The sequence below is a fragment of the Callospermophilus lateralis genome, chromosome 16 (assembly GCF_048772815.1).
Source record: "Callospermophilus lateralis isolate mCalLat2 chromosome 16, mCalLat2.hap1, whole genome shotgun sequence".
NCBI classification, from domain to species: domain Eukaryota; kingdom Metazoa; phylum Chordata; class Mammalia; order Rodentia; family Sciuridae; genus Callospermophilus; species Callospermophilus lateralis.
This window is the reverse complement of record NC_135320.1, coordinates 6089472-6109013: the sequence shown is the minus strand read 5'-3', so window position 1 is coordinate 6109013 and position 19542 is coordinate 6089472. Positions and strand designations below refer to the sequence as shown.

The window sequence follows — 19542 nt, the reverse complement described above, 5'->3', positions numbered from 1 at the left end:
ACCGCCAGGGGGAACTTATGCTCTCCATTGCCAGTCACTCTGCCAACCTAAATCGAAAACCGAAAAACCAAACCTGAACAAAAAGCTCTGAGCAATCACAAGGAAAAATGGAAAGAGGCACCTTACTTACCCCCAGAGGGGTCCGTTGGGGTCTCCTTGTTCGGCACTGCGTGATTCCCAGCCAATGCACCAAAGGTAAGGGTCCAGCGAATGTCGGAGGAAGAGACCACCAAGAGACCACGGTTCATGCAACTGCAAAAGGCGTTTATTGAGAATCCAATCCAGCATGCTGGGGCTCCATGCTCACTCAAGAAGGGAGAGAAGCCCAGAGCCCCAAGCAGGGGTTGAGCAGTGCTTAAGTACACTTTTTGGGGAGGGCTGGATTTTACATATATCACAGTCTCCTTTAACAAATCACCATATACCGTGGGAAAATCAAACAACAATTTCTAAACATGATTAGTTAATTCATTGGCGGGAACAGGTCAGGCGGGAGTGATAGGTCAGTTCTAAAGCGGGGTAAACATGCAAACTGATTGGTTTAGGCCCTGCGATACCTATGTGCCAGGTCACACAGGGTGCTAGATTATTAAACAACCAGGTGGTCAGGGGGAATATTTACTGGGCAGTCCGGGAATTGTCCTACAAGCTACAGGAATTTCAGGTTTTGCGTGAAGCATCGGAACTTAACAATACCTGGACATTTATATTTTAACTCAGGCCTTGCAGCTTACAAACTTTACAACACCCGGTCTTTTACACTCTAATTTTTAAACTTTTATTTCAATTTCATTTACCATTACAGATCATTCCTGGTTCACAAGAAGGGTATCCAAGCCACCCTGACTTTAGGCAAATGAGGGGCAAGGGAGCTTATTTTGGACACTGTCTTGGGCTGTGCCCTTCAAGGAAACCTCCAGCCAGATGTTATGATGAGGGTCTTAATGGAAAAAGATGAGGGCCATGTAGGAGTGTTTTGGTTTTAATTGTGGTCATTTGTGTGGCGGTTGGAAGAGATGATTGGGTCCACCAGGACTTGAACTCTGCGTGATTCCCCATAGAGACTGAGTTCTGGAACTGACCTCAGAGAAATATTGCCATGAATTGTGTTGGGATTATAGGAGGCCACGAATGATATTCGCCCTTGGAAACTGAGATCTAGGACCAGGTTGGCTTTCCACAGAACACTGAGAATCTCAGCCAGGATATCACATGATTTTTTTTTTCTGAAAGACTTGGCAGCCATAGTTGAGACTCAAAACACACATGGACCTCACATTGTAGACCTCAATGGGCCTGGCTTCATGTGACCTTTTGGCCACTCTTTGGGAAGACTTGCCTGTGAGCGTTCTCCAGAGCTTTCATTGAAATGAGCTTACTCACCATTTAATGGTTCCTGAATAAATTGAAACCCACAGTGCCTCCAACTTCATCCTTAAAAAATGGCTAGAAAAATACCATGAAACTTTTGAAATTCCCATGACCAGGTGGCACTGGAGAACCTTTGGATATCCGGTTGCTGATCATGAGTGTACCAGACAGTGCCTTGATTGACTGGGTTTTATGAAAATGGTGTAGAACAGAGATTCCAGTAAGTTGGAGCCTGCTGTGTAGTGGGCATAGAGTAGTGGACTATAGGTTTGTGAATAAACATCTGTGTTGGGGCCATATGGATCTGCCATTGGCTTTCAAATATGTTGTGACTGACATAGTACAGCCATCAGACCCTTATATGTAAAAACATCTTGTTATATTGAGAGGTTTCAGGGCAATGTTCAGAATCCAGTTGCTATAGTCAAGGGGGAAAGCTATGTGGGATAGAACCGTGTTTGAACATTCTCCTGAAGACCCTGAACAACCACACATGACAGAACTCCCTCCAACATTGTGTCCCAGTTGAACTCCTTGTATTTCATTAAGCCAATACCAAAATCCCAGTGCAGCAGTAAGAAACACCATGAAAATGGAGGATGACCAAATGGCTTCACAGACTACACGGGGAGACACTTAACTCCCAGTGGCCACAGTTTACCTACAAAGAGAGAATTCAGAACTGCTTCCTCATGTTCATTAGAAAACAAAGAACCATTTCATCCAGGTCACATAGATGCAGACGCAGACTTGATGGTTTCACTACAAATGAAGCAAAATCTCCTGACAACAATATATATATTTCAAGTGCCCAACCTCAGAGGCAGTTTCTCAAGAAGTCTTTAGGCCAGCAGAGCTCCATGTTTTTGGAGTGTTTAACCTCTCCCTTACTTTTGGAAACTGTTCTACCTTATCCAATGTTGTGAAATCCTGAACATTTTCAGTTCCACATATGTAATCACAGGTTTTCAAACTTCTCTCCACTAATTGTGTCTTACTTGGAGCAAAGTTAATTGCAAGGAATTGTTCTGGATGAGAGTGGCAAGATTTTAGTGTAGCACATATTTGCATACACATTAGATTCATTTTCCTATTTTCCAATTAAAATACTGATCCCTGACACTAACTCATATCCTACTAAACTGTGACTACTAATCCTAATATGATGGATAAAAAAACACCTAACAGAATAGAAACACAGGCCTTTCATAGGAGGCATGGTGTATACTTGGATTTGCCTTCTTCTTTATCAAGGGTATGTGTTATAAATCTTGTCAAATTTTCATTGTAATATTTCTCCATGATATATATATATATATATATATATATATATATATATATATATATATATATATATATACTCTCAAGATTTTTCAATATATGACATATATATATCTTATTAAACACTCCCTAAAATCATTCATGTTCATGGTATGTGGATTTATAATCAACTTTTCACAAGATTATTCTCAGAAATATTCAACCACCTGAAATACCTATTTCTTTCCTAGTACTGAAAACTAACTTCAGTGAATAGTGCTTACAAATCCTAGTATTTCCACAGTAAGTGACCCAGTTTAACATCAATGCAAGTAGATTCCTATGGGACATGATATATATTTTGAAGATCATTTTTATTCAACACTGGTACATTACTATTTCTTCAGTTGATGGACATCATAGGATATATCTTTTTATCCAGAAGTACACAAATTTATAGGCATTTGGTTCACTTTCAATCACTTCCTCCTTAAGAACACATGCATTCCTCCATGTTTCTTTATGGTGTTTTCACTAGACTTCTTTCTGAACACATTATTTTCGATTCCATAATCATTTTTTAAGCAAAACTCACACACAATTCATGGTAAACCCTAACCCTAATATTATCATTAGATATATAAATGCTTGGAATGAATGAATGTATATCAATAGAAGATTTCCTATATATCTTCAGATATCAATTCAATCCATTTTTTAAAGTTGGAAATAGTTATATAATTTATTCACAATATGGTCTATTCATGCATCATCTCTATATTCATCAACAGAGTGTACAACGATTTGTATGCCCAATACTAATTTATAAGTTTTCAAAATATTGCTCCCCATAATGGTGGAAGAAATACTCATGTCACCTGATCTACATATCCATTTTATCACAGTAATATTCTGGACACAAAATGCAAAGGTCACACTTATGATTGCACCAAAGCCTTTATGGAAAGTGAGCATGGATTTCTAAAACATCCATGTTCATGTACCTAATGCTCTCCATGTAAATCCTATTGGTGACCACATACTTGTTTCTTCCTAGTATTATATATTCAACATCAACCCTGTTGAAAATGTCTAATCCTATCACTCACTTTATGCTTTACCTGATTTTGTAATGTCTCTATTGATATCTGCTTTCCTACATATTTTCGCCAGTTCATCATTGTGACTGACTCTTCACATGTGCTGACATTTACATTCACTCTCTAACCGAAACCCTATTGCTAAAGAACTTTTTTTCTCCAACTCATAGACTCACTATTTTTCATAAACCTACTGCCTATCTTCTAATCCTATGGACTAACCCTTTTTGACTGGATGTTCTCTTTTACATTCAATCATCCGAGGTACAGGGTCCTATGCCATTGTATATTGATATATCTGAGATCTTGGTGCAGAACATAATTCAAGCTAAGTATCCCAAACAAGGGCCCAATGCCATTCTGGGATTCAAACCTTTCCTAGATTTCTGTTTTCATACTTATATTTCATGTCTATATTTTTAAAATATCACAGGTTCCCATTATAATTATTCATACAGCAGAATCATTCCTAACCCAAATCGAATGTGCTATTAAACCTAAACATACACTGTTTTCTCAATCTAACTTTACAGAAGAGCAGGGACAGATTTGGTCTCACAATACAGGATGGTAGGGGATCTTCCACCTGCTGAGAACATCAAAGGTCCATGCAGAAATGATCCCTGGAGAAGATGTAGGCAGCTATGAAGGACCTGAGAGAGCAAAAGTCATCTTCCATGGCAAACAACCTGGTCAGGATGAAGGGATGTGTCTGAATCAGCCTCTCTCTTCTTAATGTAGAGAAGATGGACCAAACCAGGCCTGTGTGGAGAGCTGTTCCCGGGTGCTAATGGTTGATATACCATTCGAACTTGTGAAAGTGTCACAGGAAGTAGGGGCAGCCTCCATCTCATGGGACCCTTGGAAGCAACTGTTAGGACAAAGTCGTTGCCAAGGCAGTGACTTCATTCAGTTCCTGAAGGAAGTGACCTACCTAACTTCATTGGTGATGGAACTCTCTGAACTTGGGATCCAAGAAGCCAGGCACCAAGAGCCAGTCCCAGTCCCAGTCCCAGTGGGCTCACTTGTTTGTATTTACCAAGGACAGAGTCAGTTCTTCTTGGTACCTACTGATGTTAGGATGGCCAAATGCCAGGATAGCTCTGAGGAGGGGCCTTTCCTGAGATAGCAGTGAGTGACTCACTGCTGGCTTCTGACAACTTCAAAGAGTTGGCCAAGGAGACCATTTCTGAAACAGGACAGTCCATTTTGGGGTAAAATAGTATGGCCCACTATTCAGAGGACACTTCGGATAGTCACAGACCTAATTGGGTGAAGGAGGTGCCTTTGTTGTTGTGGGTGAGAGTTTGTGGTTTTGTCCCATGTTCTGAGAATAGGTAGGAAAGGCAGTTTGTTTGTTTTGGAGTGGACTGTTTCTAGTAAGTCATTTGAAAAGGAGAGTGTTTCTATGTCTGTGTATCCCACTGTGTCCCTGGTTGTTGACATTAGAAAAGATATTGAGGAGGCCACACCAGTGACAGCGATGGCGGCGGAGTCGGCGCTCCAAGTTGTGGAGAAGCTGCAGGCATGCCTGGCTACAAACCTGGATCCCAAGATGCTATTGAAATATTTGAAGAAACTCTCCACCTTGCCTATTACAGTAGATATCCTTGTGAAACAATGAGGCTGATGAACAGGACTTTGAGAAAAGCAATTCCCGAAAGCACCCTTGGGATGCGGTTCAGAGGGAGGAGGAGATGGAAGGGTACTACCAAGAAAACAGCAAGGCGTCTGGCAGCCGATCCTATAGTCCCGAGCACAGACAGAAGAAACACAGAAAACTCTCAGAATGTGAACAACCTCACAAAGTGTCTCTCAGTCATGAGAGGAGAGATGAGAGGAAGAGGTGTCACAGGGTGTCACCTACATACTCATCAGACCCCGAATCTTCTGACTATGGCCATGTTCAGACCCCTCCATTCTGTGTGAGTCCTCATCAGATGTACACAGACCATTACAGGTCACCAGAGAAGGCCCATGAGTCCATTGTTTCACACCAGAAACCTGGAAAAGGCCACAGTAATGCCTTTCAGGTCAGACTGGGAGTTAGTCAAGAACATCACCTGGGAGAACCACAGGGAAAGGGGATCTTGAACCAAAACAAGGAACACAGATCTTGCCACAAGAAAAAAACGCCCTATTGATGCAAAGGGTGATGATAAGGCCTCTGCTTTGGGCAGAGAGAAGCCACACAAGTCCCTCTCAAAAGAGGAGACCCAAAGGCCACTCCCAGGGGATAGTGCCAAGGAGAGACCACCTTCTAGTGCTGCCAAGAAAGAGAAAGAAAGAGAAGGCAACAGCCTCAAAAGAAAGTTTTCACCCTCAGAGGTTGCTTCAGACAAGCACCTTAAAAAGCCAAAGCACAAGGATGCTGCAAATCGGACATAAGCAAGCAACGTGTGGACAGCACAGACATAGGAAGAGGGGCTGGAGACCTGTTGCTTAGAACAAAAGAGAAGGTTTCTAACAATATAAAGGTTGAAGAAGGGAAAGTAAAGACTTCTAATTTGGATAGAAAGTCACTGGGCTCACTCCCTAAGGCAGAGGAGGCAGACGTGGAGGATGAATTCGAGCAGCCCACCATGTCATTTGAATCATACCTCAGCTATGACCAGCCCCAGAAGAAAAAGAAGAAGATTGTGAAAACTCCAGCCACGGCACTTGGAGACAAAGGACTTTAAAAAAGTGATTTCAAAAGCACTAGTAAAAACTTAAACTCAGTTCAGAAATCACCCAAGGGGAATGAGAGCAGGTCAGAGAAGCTGCAGCTCTCTGGAGCCGACTCAACCAGGCTGAGAAAGGTCCCTACTGATGCACTGCCAGTATTGCCAGACCTCCCCTTACCCACCATCCAGAGCAATTACCGTCCACTTTCTTCCCTTGAAGTGATGCCCTCCTTCCAGCCAAAGAGAAAAGCATTCTATTCACCCCAGGAAGAAGAAGAAGCTGGATTCACTGGACACAGAATGAATTCCAAGATACAGGTGTATTCCGGTTCCAAGTGTGCCTATCTCCCCAAAATGATGACCTTGTACTAGCAGTGCATCCTTGTACTTAAAAACAACATCGATTCCATCTTTGAAGTGGGAAGAGTACCGTTTTCTATTCTTGAACCTGTTTTTGAGAGGTGTACACCTGATCAGCTATATCACATAGAGGAATACAATCACGTATTAATTGAAGACACAGATCAATTATGGAAAGTTCATTGTCACCGAGACTTTAAAGAAGAAAGACCAGAAGAGTATGAGTCCTGGCGGGAGATGTACCTGCGGCTTCAGAATGCCCGAGAGCAGCAGCTACGAGTGCTAACAAAGAACATCCAATGTGCAAATGCCAATAAGCCCAAGGACGGGCGAGCAAAGATGACCTTTGTCAACTCTGTGGCCAAGCCACCTAGAGATGTCTGCTGGAGGCAAGAGAAGTTTGGAACAGGAGGAGCAGCTGTCCCTGAGAAAGTCAAGATTAAGCCAGCCCCATATAGCACAGGAAGCAGCCACATTCCTGCCAGGAGCAACAGCTTGAACCCCAGCTCTGAGCAGCCAGCCTATGATGGCCCCAGCACCAGCAGTGCCCACTTGGTGCCAGTGGTCAGTAGTACCATCTCCTATGATCCTAGGAAACCAGCTGTGAAGAAAATCGCACCAATGATGGCCACGACAATTAAAGCTTTCAAGAACAGATTCTCTCGACGATAAACCAAGCACTTACTTTGGAGATGGAACTTGGGGGGCAAGATTACAGGGACAATGGGCGATAGAGAGTGGGACTTCCAGGGGAGCCCAGAAGCTTACTTTGTGGAGCCTGTCGGCCGTGGAATCCTGCATGGTCGCAGGTGCTTCCCTGCACAACTACCTGTGCCCTGCCTGGAGCACACTTCAGAATTCTGAAGACGATGTGAAGCCTCAGTCTCACTGAGGATTTTAATGTCAATAATACTTTTGTTGTTAATTAGCATCTTTGTAAACTATTAGACATAGTTTTAATTAATAAATATTGCCCCCAGATTGTAAAAAAAAAGAAAGAAAAGAGAATGAATCAATAGATGTGTCCTGTCTAGTAAAAAGCTTCCCAGCATTCAACCTGCACAATTTATGAATGGACTGCGGGTTGCCTTAAGGATGGGCAACACCTACGATCTTCTGAAGTTCCTGTTTTCTTCCTGAATTCTTGTCAATCTCTAAATAGGTGCATGTTTATGTGTCCAAGATATGAACCACCTCCAAGCTCTGTGATATGACCATGTACTGGATAGCTGAAAGGAATGGCGAGCATTTCAGAAAACTCAGATATCAGTGTCACCAGGAAAGTCTCAGTGGAGAAACCCTGCTTTGGACCTTTTGCTTACTTATTGTTCTGTTGCCCTGAATGTCAGTACGGTCTTGCCTCAGGCAACCACTGTGTGAAGCCTGAAGAAATCAGTTTTCAAATGGAAAATGAATGGGCATCACCTGTGGCTTTTTGCTAAATTGCTTTGGAAAGGTGTGTGTCTGCATCAGACTATTGGCCCTGTGTGAGGCTGTGGCTTACATTCTCAGTACCTGATGGATCTAAAAAAGATGCCATGTGTGCATCCAAAACATAAATGGCAAAAAGATCAGTCACTGTGGATGAACTCTCGCCTTCCTTTGTAAGGTTCCTGAACTCCATCAAGTGAGAATAGGGATTCTTTTGGTCAAATGAGTTCTTGAAACCACTGCAGAGGAGCTTGGGTTTTGTCCTGACTCCAAATCACATAAATAATCTATACCTGACAGTCAGTATGCCTCAAATTGGAGAAGCAGAGCAGTATTAATGGCAGGCCTATTTTATCACTCCTGATTCACAGGAAGGGTGACAAGGCCACCCCTACTTTAGGCTAATGAGGGGCAAGGGAGCTTATTTTGGACACTTGCTTGGGCTGCTCTCCTCAGGGAAACCACCAGCCAGTGGTTATGATGTGTGTCTATATGGAAGAAGATGAGGGCAATGTGGGAGTGTTTTGGTTTTAATTGCGGTAATTTGTGTGACTTTTGAAAGAGATGACTGGGTCCACCTGGGATGGAATTCAGGTGTGATTCCCCTTAGAGACTGAGTTCTGGAACTGACCTCAGAGAAGTATTGCCACAAATTGTGTTGGGATTTTAGGAGGCCACGCATGAGAATCGCCCATGGAAACTGAGATCTAGGCCCAGGGTGACATTTCACGGAGCCCTAGGAATCTCAGCCAGGATATCACATGATTTTTTTCTGAAAGACTTGGCAGCCATAGTTGAGAGTCAAAACACACATGGACCTCACATTGTAGATCTCAATGTGCCTGGCTTCATGTGACCTTTTGGCCACTCCTTGGGAAGCCTTGCCTGTGAGAGTTCTCCAGAGCTTTAATTGAAATAAGCTTCCTCACCATGAAATGGTTCCTGAATGAATTGAAACCCACAGGGACTCCAACTTCATTCTTCAAAAATGGCTACATAAACACCATTGAATTTTTGAAATTCCCATGACCAGGTGGCACTGGAGAACCTTTGGATGTCCTGTTTCTCATCAGGAGTGTACCAGACAGTGGCATAATTGACTGGCTTTCATGAAAATGGTGTATAACGAGATGCCAGTAAGTTGGAGCCTGCTGAGTAGTGGGCCTAGAGCTGTGGTGTGCAGGTGTGTGATAAAACATCTTTGGTGGGGCCATGTGGATCTGCCATTGACTTCCAAATGCCTTGTGGCTGATATTGTTCAGCCAGCAGACCCTTATATGTAAAGGCATCTTGTTATATGGAGAGATTTCAGGGCAATTTTAAGAATCAGGTTGCTATGGTCAAGGGGGCAAGCTATGTGGGATAGAACCCTGGTTGGAACATTCTTCTGCAGTCCCTGACCCAACACACGTGACAGAACTCCCTCCAGCACTATATCCCAGTTGAACCCCTTGGATTTTGTGAAGCAAATACGAAACTTCCAGTGCAGCAGCAAGAAACTCCACGAAAAGTGGAGGATGACCAAATGGCTTCACAGTCCACTCGGGGAGACACTTATCCCCCAGTGGCAACAGTTTACCTACAAAGAGAGAAATCACCACTGCTGCCTCATGTTCAATGGAAAATAAGAAACGATGTCCTCCAGGTCACATAGATGCAGACCCAGCTTTGATGGTCTCACTAGAAATGAAGCTAAATCTCCGGACAACAACATATATTTTAAGTGTCCAACCTCAGAGGAAGTTTCTCAAGAAGTCTTTAGGCCAACAGAGTTCCATGTTTGTGGAGTGTTTTCCCAGTCACTTACTTTTGGAAACTCCTCTACCACCTCCAAGGTTGTGAACTCCTGAGCATTTTTCATTCCAGATATGCATTCACAGATTTTCTAACTCTTCTCTTCTGATTGTGTCCTACATGGGGCGAAGGTAAAGTCAAAGAATTGTTCTGGATGAGAGTGGGAATACTTTTGTGTAGGACATATTTGCATACACATTGGATTCAATTTCCAATTTTCCATTCAAAATACTGAATCCCTGACACTAAACCATACCCTACTAGACTCTGACTACTAATTCTAATATGATGCAGAAAAATAACCCAAACAGAATAGAAATACAAGCAGTTCAGAGGAGGCAAGGTGCATAGTTGGACTTGCCTTTTGCATTATATAGGGTAGGAGGTATAAACCTAGACAATTTTTTGTTGAAATAGTTCTCCATGTGATTTTAAAGATAACAAATATCTGAATTCCTGTCTCTCTTTCTCTGTAGCCCACTCAGCACATATATTTTTATATGCACATAGAGAATCCTACCTGGTACTACACATACATTCATGTGAGGTGGCTAACTTGGCAGGTACAAATTGTGAGAAGAGTTCACTTCTCCTAAACGCTGTTGGAACTAAAAATTCAACCTATGGGTGAGCTTCCTAGTTGAAAAACATTATATATAAATCCATGTTCAGTAAAATTAATATTTTTGGATCTGTGGATGATATATACTTCACGGTGAATTTCGATTGGCATATATTGCTATTTTTAATGTCTCTGTGTGTGTGTGTGTGGGAATATATATATATATATACACACACACACTCTGCAGATTTTTCAAAATATGAAATATATGTGTCTTATATACACTCCCTAATTTCATTTATGTTCATGTATGTTGATTTATAATCAACATTTCACAACATTATTCTCAGAAACATTCATCCACCTGAAATACATAATTGTTTCCTAGTACTTGAAACTAACTTCAGGACTAGGTGCTTAGAAATCCTAATATTTCTGCAGTAACTGACCAGTTTAACATCAATGCAAGCAGATTCCTATGGAACATGATGTTTATTTTGACGTTCATTTTCATTCAACACTGGTACATTACTATATCTTCAGGTATTGCACATCATAGGATATATATTTCATCCACAAGTTCACAAATTTATAGACATTTTTTTAAATTTTCAATCACTTCCTGCTTAAGAACACATGTATTCCTCCATGTTTCTTTACTATTTTTCTTGTGAGACTTCTTCCAAACACATTGTTTTCGATTTCAATAATCACTTTTGAGGCAAAACTCATAGACTCATCATGATAAACCATAACTATAATATTATCATTAGATGTATAATTGGTTGGAATGAATGATTGTACATCATTATATGATTTTTTCTATATTTTCAGATATCAATTCAATCTATTATTTAAAGTGGAGCCTGATATATTATTTATTTAGAAGATGTTCTATTCATGCAATATCTGTAAATTAATAGACACAGGGTACAGCTTTTTGTACCCCCAATACTAATTTATACGTCTTCAAAATATTGCTCCCAGAAATGCTGGAAGAAATACTCATGTCACCTAATCTACATATACATTTTATCACAGTAGTATTCTGGACACAAAATGCAAAGGTCACACTTCTGATTGTACCAAAGCCTAAATGGAAATTGAACATGGATTACTAAAACATCCATGTCCAGTTTGCCTAATGTTCTCATATATCAATCCTATTGGTGACTACATATTTCATTCTTCCTAATATTATATATTCAACCTCAACCATGTTGAAATTGTCTAATTCTATCACAAACTTTATATATAGCCTGATTTCCTAATGTCTCTATTGATATCTGCTTTCCTACATATTTTCCCCAGTTAATCATTGGGGATGACCCTTCACATGTGATGACATTGACATTCATTCTCTAACCGAAAGCAATTGCTAAAGAACTTTTGGTCCACATCCTATACTCCCCCTTCTTTTTAACCTACCGACTATTTTTTTAATCCTACCAACTATCGCTTTTTTACTGGATGTTCTCTTCGACAATCAATCATCCAAGGTACAAGGTCCTATGCCACTGTATATCGATTTATCGGAGACAACACTGCAGAATATAATTCATACCTAAGTATCCCAATCAAGGGTCCAATGTTTTTCTGGGCTTCAGAACTTACCTAGGTTTCCGTGTTCATAATTATATTTCACCTATATACTCTTGTAAATAATGCGGGTTCCCAATACCATTATTCATATATCAGAATGATTCCTAAACTAAATCGCACATGTTATTAACCATAACCATACACTGTTCCCTCAATCTAACTTTACAGAAGAGCAGGGACAGAGTTGGTCTTACAATACAGGAATGTAGGGGATTTTCCACGTGCTGAGATCCTCAAAGGACTATGCAGAAATAATCCCTTGAGAAGATGTAGGCAGCTGTGGAGGACCTGAGAGAGCAAAAGTCTTCTTCCTTCACAAACAACCTGGTCAGGATGAAGGGATGAGTCTGAATCAGCCTCTCTATTCTTAATGTAGAGAAGATTGACCAAAGCACCTGTGTGGAGTGCTGTTATCGGGTGCCTATGTTTGATATACCATTGTAACTTGTTAATTTGTCACAGGAAGTAGGGGCAGCCTCCAACTCATGGTTCTCTTGGAAGCAAATATTAGGACAAAGTGATTGCCAAGGCAGTGACCTCATTCAGTTCATGAAAGAACTGACCTACCTCACTTACTTGCTGATGGATCTCTCTGAAGTTGGGATCCAGGAAGCCAGGCACCAAGAGCCAGTCCAAGTCCCAGTCCCAGTGCGCTCACTTTTTTGGATTTACCAAGGAGAGAGTCAGTCTTTCTTGGTACCTACTGATGTGAGGATGGCCAAATGCCAGGAGAGCTCTGAAGAGCGGCCTTACCTGAGAAAGAAGGTACTGCTTCACCACTGGCTCTTGACAACTTCACAGAGTTTGCCAAGGAGACCAGATCTGAGAAAGGACAGGCAATTTCTTTGAAATATAGTATGGACCACCAGTCAGAGGACACTCCAAATTGTCACAGACCTACTGGGGGAAGGGGGTGCCTTTGTGGGTGTGGGTATGAGTTTGTGATTTTGTCTCATTTTCTGAGAAAAGGGAGAAAAGGAGGTTTGTTTGTTTTGGAGGGGACTGTTTCTAGTAAGTCATTTGACAAGGCAAGTGTTTCTAAGTCTGTGTATCCCACTGTGTCTGTGGTTGTAGACATTAGAAAAGAAAATGCATCAATGGATGTGTCCTGTCTAGTAGAAAGCTTCCCATCATTCAACCTGCCAAATTTAGGAATGCACTGTGGCTTGCCTTATCAATGGGCAAAACCTACAATTTTCTGAAGTACCTGTTTTCTTCCTGAATTCTGGCCACTATCCAGAATAGGTTCATGGTAATGTGTCCAAGATATGTACCACCTCCAAGCTCTTTGACATGGCCATATACGGGATAGCTGAAAGGAATGGCGAGCATCTCAAAAAACTCAGATATCAGTGTGACCAGGAAAGTCTCAGTGGAGAAACCCTGCTTTGGGCCTTTTGCCTATCTGTTGTTCTGTTGCCCTGAATGTCAGGAAGGTCTTTGCCTCAGGCCACCCCTTTGTGAAGACTGAAAAAATCAGTTGTCAAATGGAAATGAATGGGCATCACCTGTGGCTCTTTGCTTAATTGCTTTGGAAACTGATGTGTCTGAATCAGGTACTTGGCCCTCTGTGAGGCTGTGGCTTAGATTCTCAACACCAGATGGACCTAAAGAAAGATCCAATGTGTGCATCCAAAACCAAAATGGCAAAAAGATCAGTCATTCTGGAAAACTCTTGCCTTCCTCTGTAAGGTTTCTGACCTCCATCAAGTGAGAATAGGAATCCTTGGGTCAAATGAGTTCTTCAAAGCCCTGCAGAGGCTAGCCAATAGGTGCTTATGTTTCCTCATGACTCGAATTCTCTAAAAGAATCTAAACCCCACATTCAGTTGCCATGAAATTGGAGAAGCCAACCAGTATTAACGACAGACCTATTTGATCACCTCCTAGTTCACAGGAAAAGTGTCCAGGCCACCCTGACTTTAGGCAAATGAAGGGCAAGGGAGCTTTTTTTGGACACTGTGGGATGTGTCTGAATCAGTCTTTTGGCCCTGTGTGAGGCTGTGGCTTAGATTCTCAGCACGTGATGGATCTGAAAAAGATCCCATGTGTGCATTCAAAACCAAAAGGGCCTTAAGAGCAGTCATTGAGGATTAATTTTCTTGCCTTCCTCTGTTAGATTTCTGACCTCCATCAAGTGAGAAAAGGGATTCTTTGGGTCAAATGATATCTTCAAACCCAGCAGAGGCTAGGCCATAGGTGCTTGGGTTTTCTCATGACTCCAATTCACATAAAGAATCTGTACCCGGCAGTCATTAGGCCTCAAATTGGAGAAGTGGAGCAGAATTAAGGGCAGGCCTATTTGATCACTCCTGGATCACAGGAAGGGTTTCCAGGCCACCCTGAATTTAGGCAAATGAGGGGCAAGAGAGCTTATTTTGGACACTGTCTTGGGTTGCACCCCTCATGGAAACCTCCAGCCAGAGGTTATGATGAGTGTCTAGATGGAAGAAGAAGAGAGCTATGTGGGAGTGTTTTGGATTTACTGGTGGTCATTTGTGTGGTGGTTGGAAGAGATGACTGGGTCCACCGGGGCTTGTACTTTGTTGGGATTTCCCTTAGAGACTGAGTTCTAGATCTGACCTCAGAGAAGTATTGGCATGAATTGTGTTGGGATTTTAGGAGGCCATGCATGAGATTCACCTTTGGAAACTGAGATCTAGGTCAAGGGTGGCTTTCCACAGAGCACTGGGAATCTCAGCCAGGATATCGCAGGATTTTATTCTGAATGACTTGGCAGCCATTGTTAAGAGACAAAACACACATGGATGTCACATTGTACACCTTAAAGGGCCTGGCTTCATGTGACCTTTTGGCCCCTTTTGGGAAGACTTGTCTGTGAGAGTTCTCCAGAGCTTTCATTGAAATGATCTTCCTCAAATTTTATGGTTTATGGATGAATGGGAAACCCACAGTGCCTCCAACTTCATCCTTAAAAAATGGCGAGGTAAAATCCATGAAATTTTGCACATTCCCATGACCAGGTGGCACTGGAGAAACTTTGGATGTCCTATTGCTGATCATGAGTGTACTAGACAGTGCCTTGATTGACTGGGTGTCATGAAAATGGTTGAGAACAGAGATGCAAGTATGTTGCTGCTTTCTGAGATGTGGGCCTAGAACAGTGGTGTGTAGGTGTGTGATAATACATCTGTGGTGTGGCCTTGTGGAAATGCCATTGGTTTCCAAATGGATTGTGACTGACATGGTGCAGCCAGCAGACCCTTACATGAAAAGGCATCTTGCCATACGGTGAGGTTTCTGAGCAATGTTAAGAGTCAGGTTGCTATAGAGAAATGGGAAAGCTATGTGGGATAGAAACCTGGTTGATGCATTCTCCTGCTGACCCTGACACACCACATATGACAGAATTTCCTCCAGCACTGTGACCCATTTGAACTCCTTGTATTTTGTGAAGCAAATACCAAACTCTCAGTGAAGCAGCAAGAAACACCCTGAAAACTGGAGGATGACCAAATGGCTTCACAGTCCACACTGGGAGACACTTAGGCCCCAGTGGCCATAGTTTACCTACAAAGAGAGAATTCAGCACTACTGTGTCATGTTCATTGGAAAAGAAGAAACCATGTCGTCCAGGTCACATAGATGAAGACCGATCTTTGATGGTCTCATTACAAAGGAAGCTAAAGCTCCTGAAAACAACATATATTTCAAGTGCCCAACCTCAAAGGCAGTTTCTCAAGAAGTCTTTAGACCAGAAGAGCTCCATGTTTGTGGAGTGTTTACCCTGTCCCTTACATTTAGAAACTCATCTACTACCTCCAAGCTTGTGAATTCTTCAACATTTTCCATTCCAGATATGTATTCACAGATTTCTAACTCTTCTCCTCTAATTGTGTGTTACTTAGGGTGTAGGTAATGTTAAGGCATTGTTCTGGATGTGAATGAGAAGATTTTTGTGTAGCACATATTTGCATACACATTGGATTCATTTTCCCATTTTCCATTTGAAATACTGAATCCCTGACATGAACACAAAACCTACTAGCCTCTGACCACTAACTTTAATATGATGGAGAAAAATAACCCAAACAGAATAGAAATACAAGCAGGTCAGAGGAGGCATGCTCTATAGTTGAAATTGCCTTTTGCAGGATAAACGGGTGGTGTTATAAATGTAGTCAAATTTTAATTGAAATAGTTCTTCATGTGTTTTTAAAGTAAACAAATATGTGTATTCCTGTCTCCCTTTCTCTGTAGCCTATTCAGCACATGTATTTTTATATGCACATATAGAATCCTATCTGGTATCACATCTACATTTTGTGAAGTGGCTGAGTGAACATACAAATTATGAGAAGAGATCACTCCTCCTAAACGCTGTTGGAACTGAAAATACAACCTATGCTTGAGCTTCCTAGTAGAAAAATATTATACATAAATCCATGTTCAGTAAAATGAATATTTTTACATCAGTGGATGATATATATTTCAAGATGAATTTCGATTTGCATATATAATGCTACCTTTTAATGTCCGTGTGTGTGTGTTTTTTTTGTGTATATATATATAAATATATACAATCTCCAACTTTTTTAAAATATGAAATATATGTGTCATGTTCATGTATGTGAATTTATAATCATCTTTTCACAAGAATATTCGCAGAAATATTCATCCACCTGAAATACATATTTGTTTCCTAGTACAAAAAACTAACTTCAGTGAATGGTGCATATGAATCCTAATAGTTCTACAGTAACTGACCCAGTTTAACATCAATGCACGTAGATTCCTATGGGACATGATGTGTATTTTGACGTGCATATTCATTAAACACTGGTACAATACTATTTCTTCATTGTTGCACATCATAGGATATATATTTCTTTCACAAGTTCACAAATTTTTACGCATTTGTTTCACTTTCAATCACTTCCTTCTTGAGAACACATGTATTCCTCCAGGTTTCTTGACTGGACTTTTCATGAAACTTCTTTCCAAACATATTATTTTCGATTTCCATAATCACTTTGGAAGCAAAACTCACACACTCTTCATGATAAGCCATTATCCTAATATTAGCATTAGATGTATAAATGGTTGGAATGAATGTATGTATATCAATATAATATATCCTGTATATTTTCAGCTATCAATTCAATCCACTATTTAAAGTTGGAACCAGTTATATTATTTATTCACTGTATGGTCTATTTATGCATTTTCTCAATATTCATAGACACAGCGTACACCTATTTGTACCCCCAATACTAATTTATACGTCTTCAAAATATTGCTCCCAGAAATGGTGGAAGAAATACTTATGTCACCTGATCTACATATACATTTTATCACAGTAATTTTCTGGACACAAAATGCAAAGATCACACTTATGATTGTACCAAAGACTGAATGAAAAGTGAACATTGATTACTAAAAACATCCATGTCCAGGTTGCCTAATGCTCTCAAATATCAATCCTATTAGGGACTACATATTTGGTTCTTCCTAAGATTATATTTCAAACTCAACCCTGTTGAAAATGTCTAATCCTATCACTCACTTTATACTTTACCTGATTTCCTAATGTCTCTATTGATATCTGTATTCCTACATATTTTCCCCAGTTCATCATTGTGAATGACTCATCACACGTGCTGACATTTACATTCACTCTCTACCTGAAACCCTATTGCTAAAGAACTTTTTGTCCAAATCCTATACTCACTCTTCTTCCTAACCCTAACGTCTATCTTCCTAATCCTACCGATTATCACATTTGACTGGATGTTCTCTTCCACATTCAATCATCCAAGGTACAAGGTCCAAAGCCATTGTATATTGATTTATCTGAGACATCTGTGCAGAATATAATTCAATGCTAAGTATTCCAATCAAGGGTCCAATGCTTTTCTGGGCTTCAAATCTTACCTAGATTTCTGTTTTCATACATATATTTCTCCTCTATATTCTTATAAGTATCGCAGGTTCCCAATACCATTATTCATGCAGCAGAATGATTCCTAACCCAAATCGAACATGTTATTAAGTGTAACCATACATTGTTCTCTCAATCTAACTATACAGAAGAGCAGGGACAGAGTTGGTCTTACAATACAGGAATGTAGGGGATCTTCCACCTGTTGAGACCTCAATTGTCCATGCAGAAATTACACCTGGAGATGAATGTAGGCAACTATGAAGGACCTGAGAGAGCAAAAGTTGACTATCATGGCCAACACCCTGGTCCAGATGAAGGTTTGTGTCTGAATCAGCCTCCCTCTTCTAATGCAGAGAAGGTGGACCAAACCAGACCTGTGTTGAGAGCTGTTACCAGGTATCTATGGTTGATATACCACTCAGACTTGTGAAAGTGTCAGAAGAAGTAGCGTCAGCCTCCATCTCATAGGACCCTTGGAAGACACTGTTAAGACAAAGTTGTTGCCAAGGCAGTGATCTCATTCAGTTCCTGAAGGAAGTGACCTCTCCTTACTTCCTTGGTGATGGAACTCTCTGAACTTAGGATCCAGGAAGCCAGGCACCCAGAGCCCGTCAAACTTTCAGTCCCAGTTTTCACATTTCTTTGGATTTCCAAGGACAGAGTCAGTATTTCTTGGTACCTACTGAAGGGATGATGGACAAATGCCAGAAGAGCTCTGTAGAGTGTCCTTTCCTGAGAACGTACGTAGTGGTTCACCCCTGGCTCGTGACAACTTCACAGAGTTGGACAAGGTGACCAGATCTGAGACAGGACAGACCATTTCGGGGGAACATAGTATGGCCCACCAGTCAGAGGACACTCCAGATAGTCACAGACCTACTTGGAGGAAGGAGGTGCCTTTGTGGGTGGGGTTGTGGTTTTTTGTTTTGTCTCATGTTCTGAGAATAGGTAGGAAATGCGGTTGGTTTGGTTTGGATTGGACTGTTTCTAGTAAGTCGTTTGACAAGGCGAGTGTTTCTGTGTCTGTGTATCCCACTGTGTCCATGATTGTAGACATTAGAAAAGAGAATGCATCAATGGATGTGTCCTGTCTAGTAGAAAGCTTCCCAGCATTTATCCTGCCTAATTTATGAAAGGACTGCGGCTTGAATTATTGATGGGCAACACCTACTACCTTCCTAAGTTCCAGTTTTCTTCCTGAATTCTGGCCATTCTCCCGAATACGCTCTTCATTATGTGTCCAAGATATGTACCACCTCCAACCTCTGTGACATGGCCATATCCTTGATAGCTGAAGGGAATGGCGAGCATCTCAGAAAACTCAGATATCAGTGTGAACAGTAAAGTCTCATTGGAGAAACACTGCATTGGGCGATTTGCTTACCTATGGTTCTGTTACCCTGAATGTAAGGAAGGTCTTTGCCTTAGGCCACTCTTTTTTGAAGCCTGAAGAAAACAGTTTTAAAATGGAAATGAATGGGCATCACCTGT

General features: G+C 41.2%; 1 pseudogene; it reads left to right on the top strand.

Moving 5' to 3' along the window:
• Nucleotides 1-5214: 5214 nt before the first annotated feature.
• Nucleotides 5215-7429, top strand: LOC143638091 (elongin-A pseudogene; annotated as a pseudogene).
• The last annotated feature ends 12113 nt before the right edge of the window (nt 7430-19542 follow it).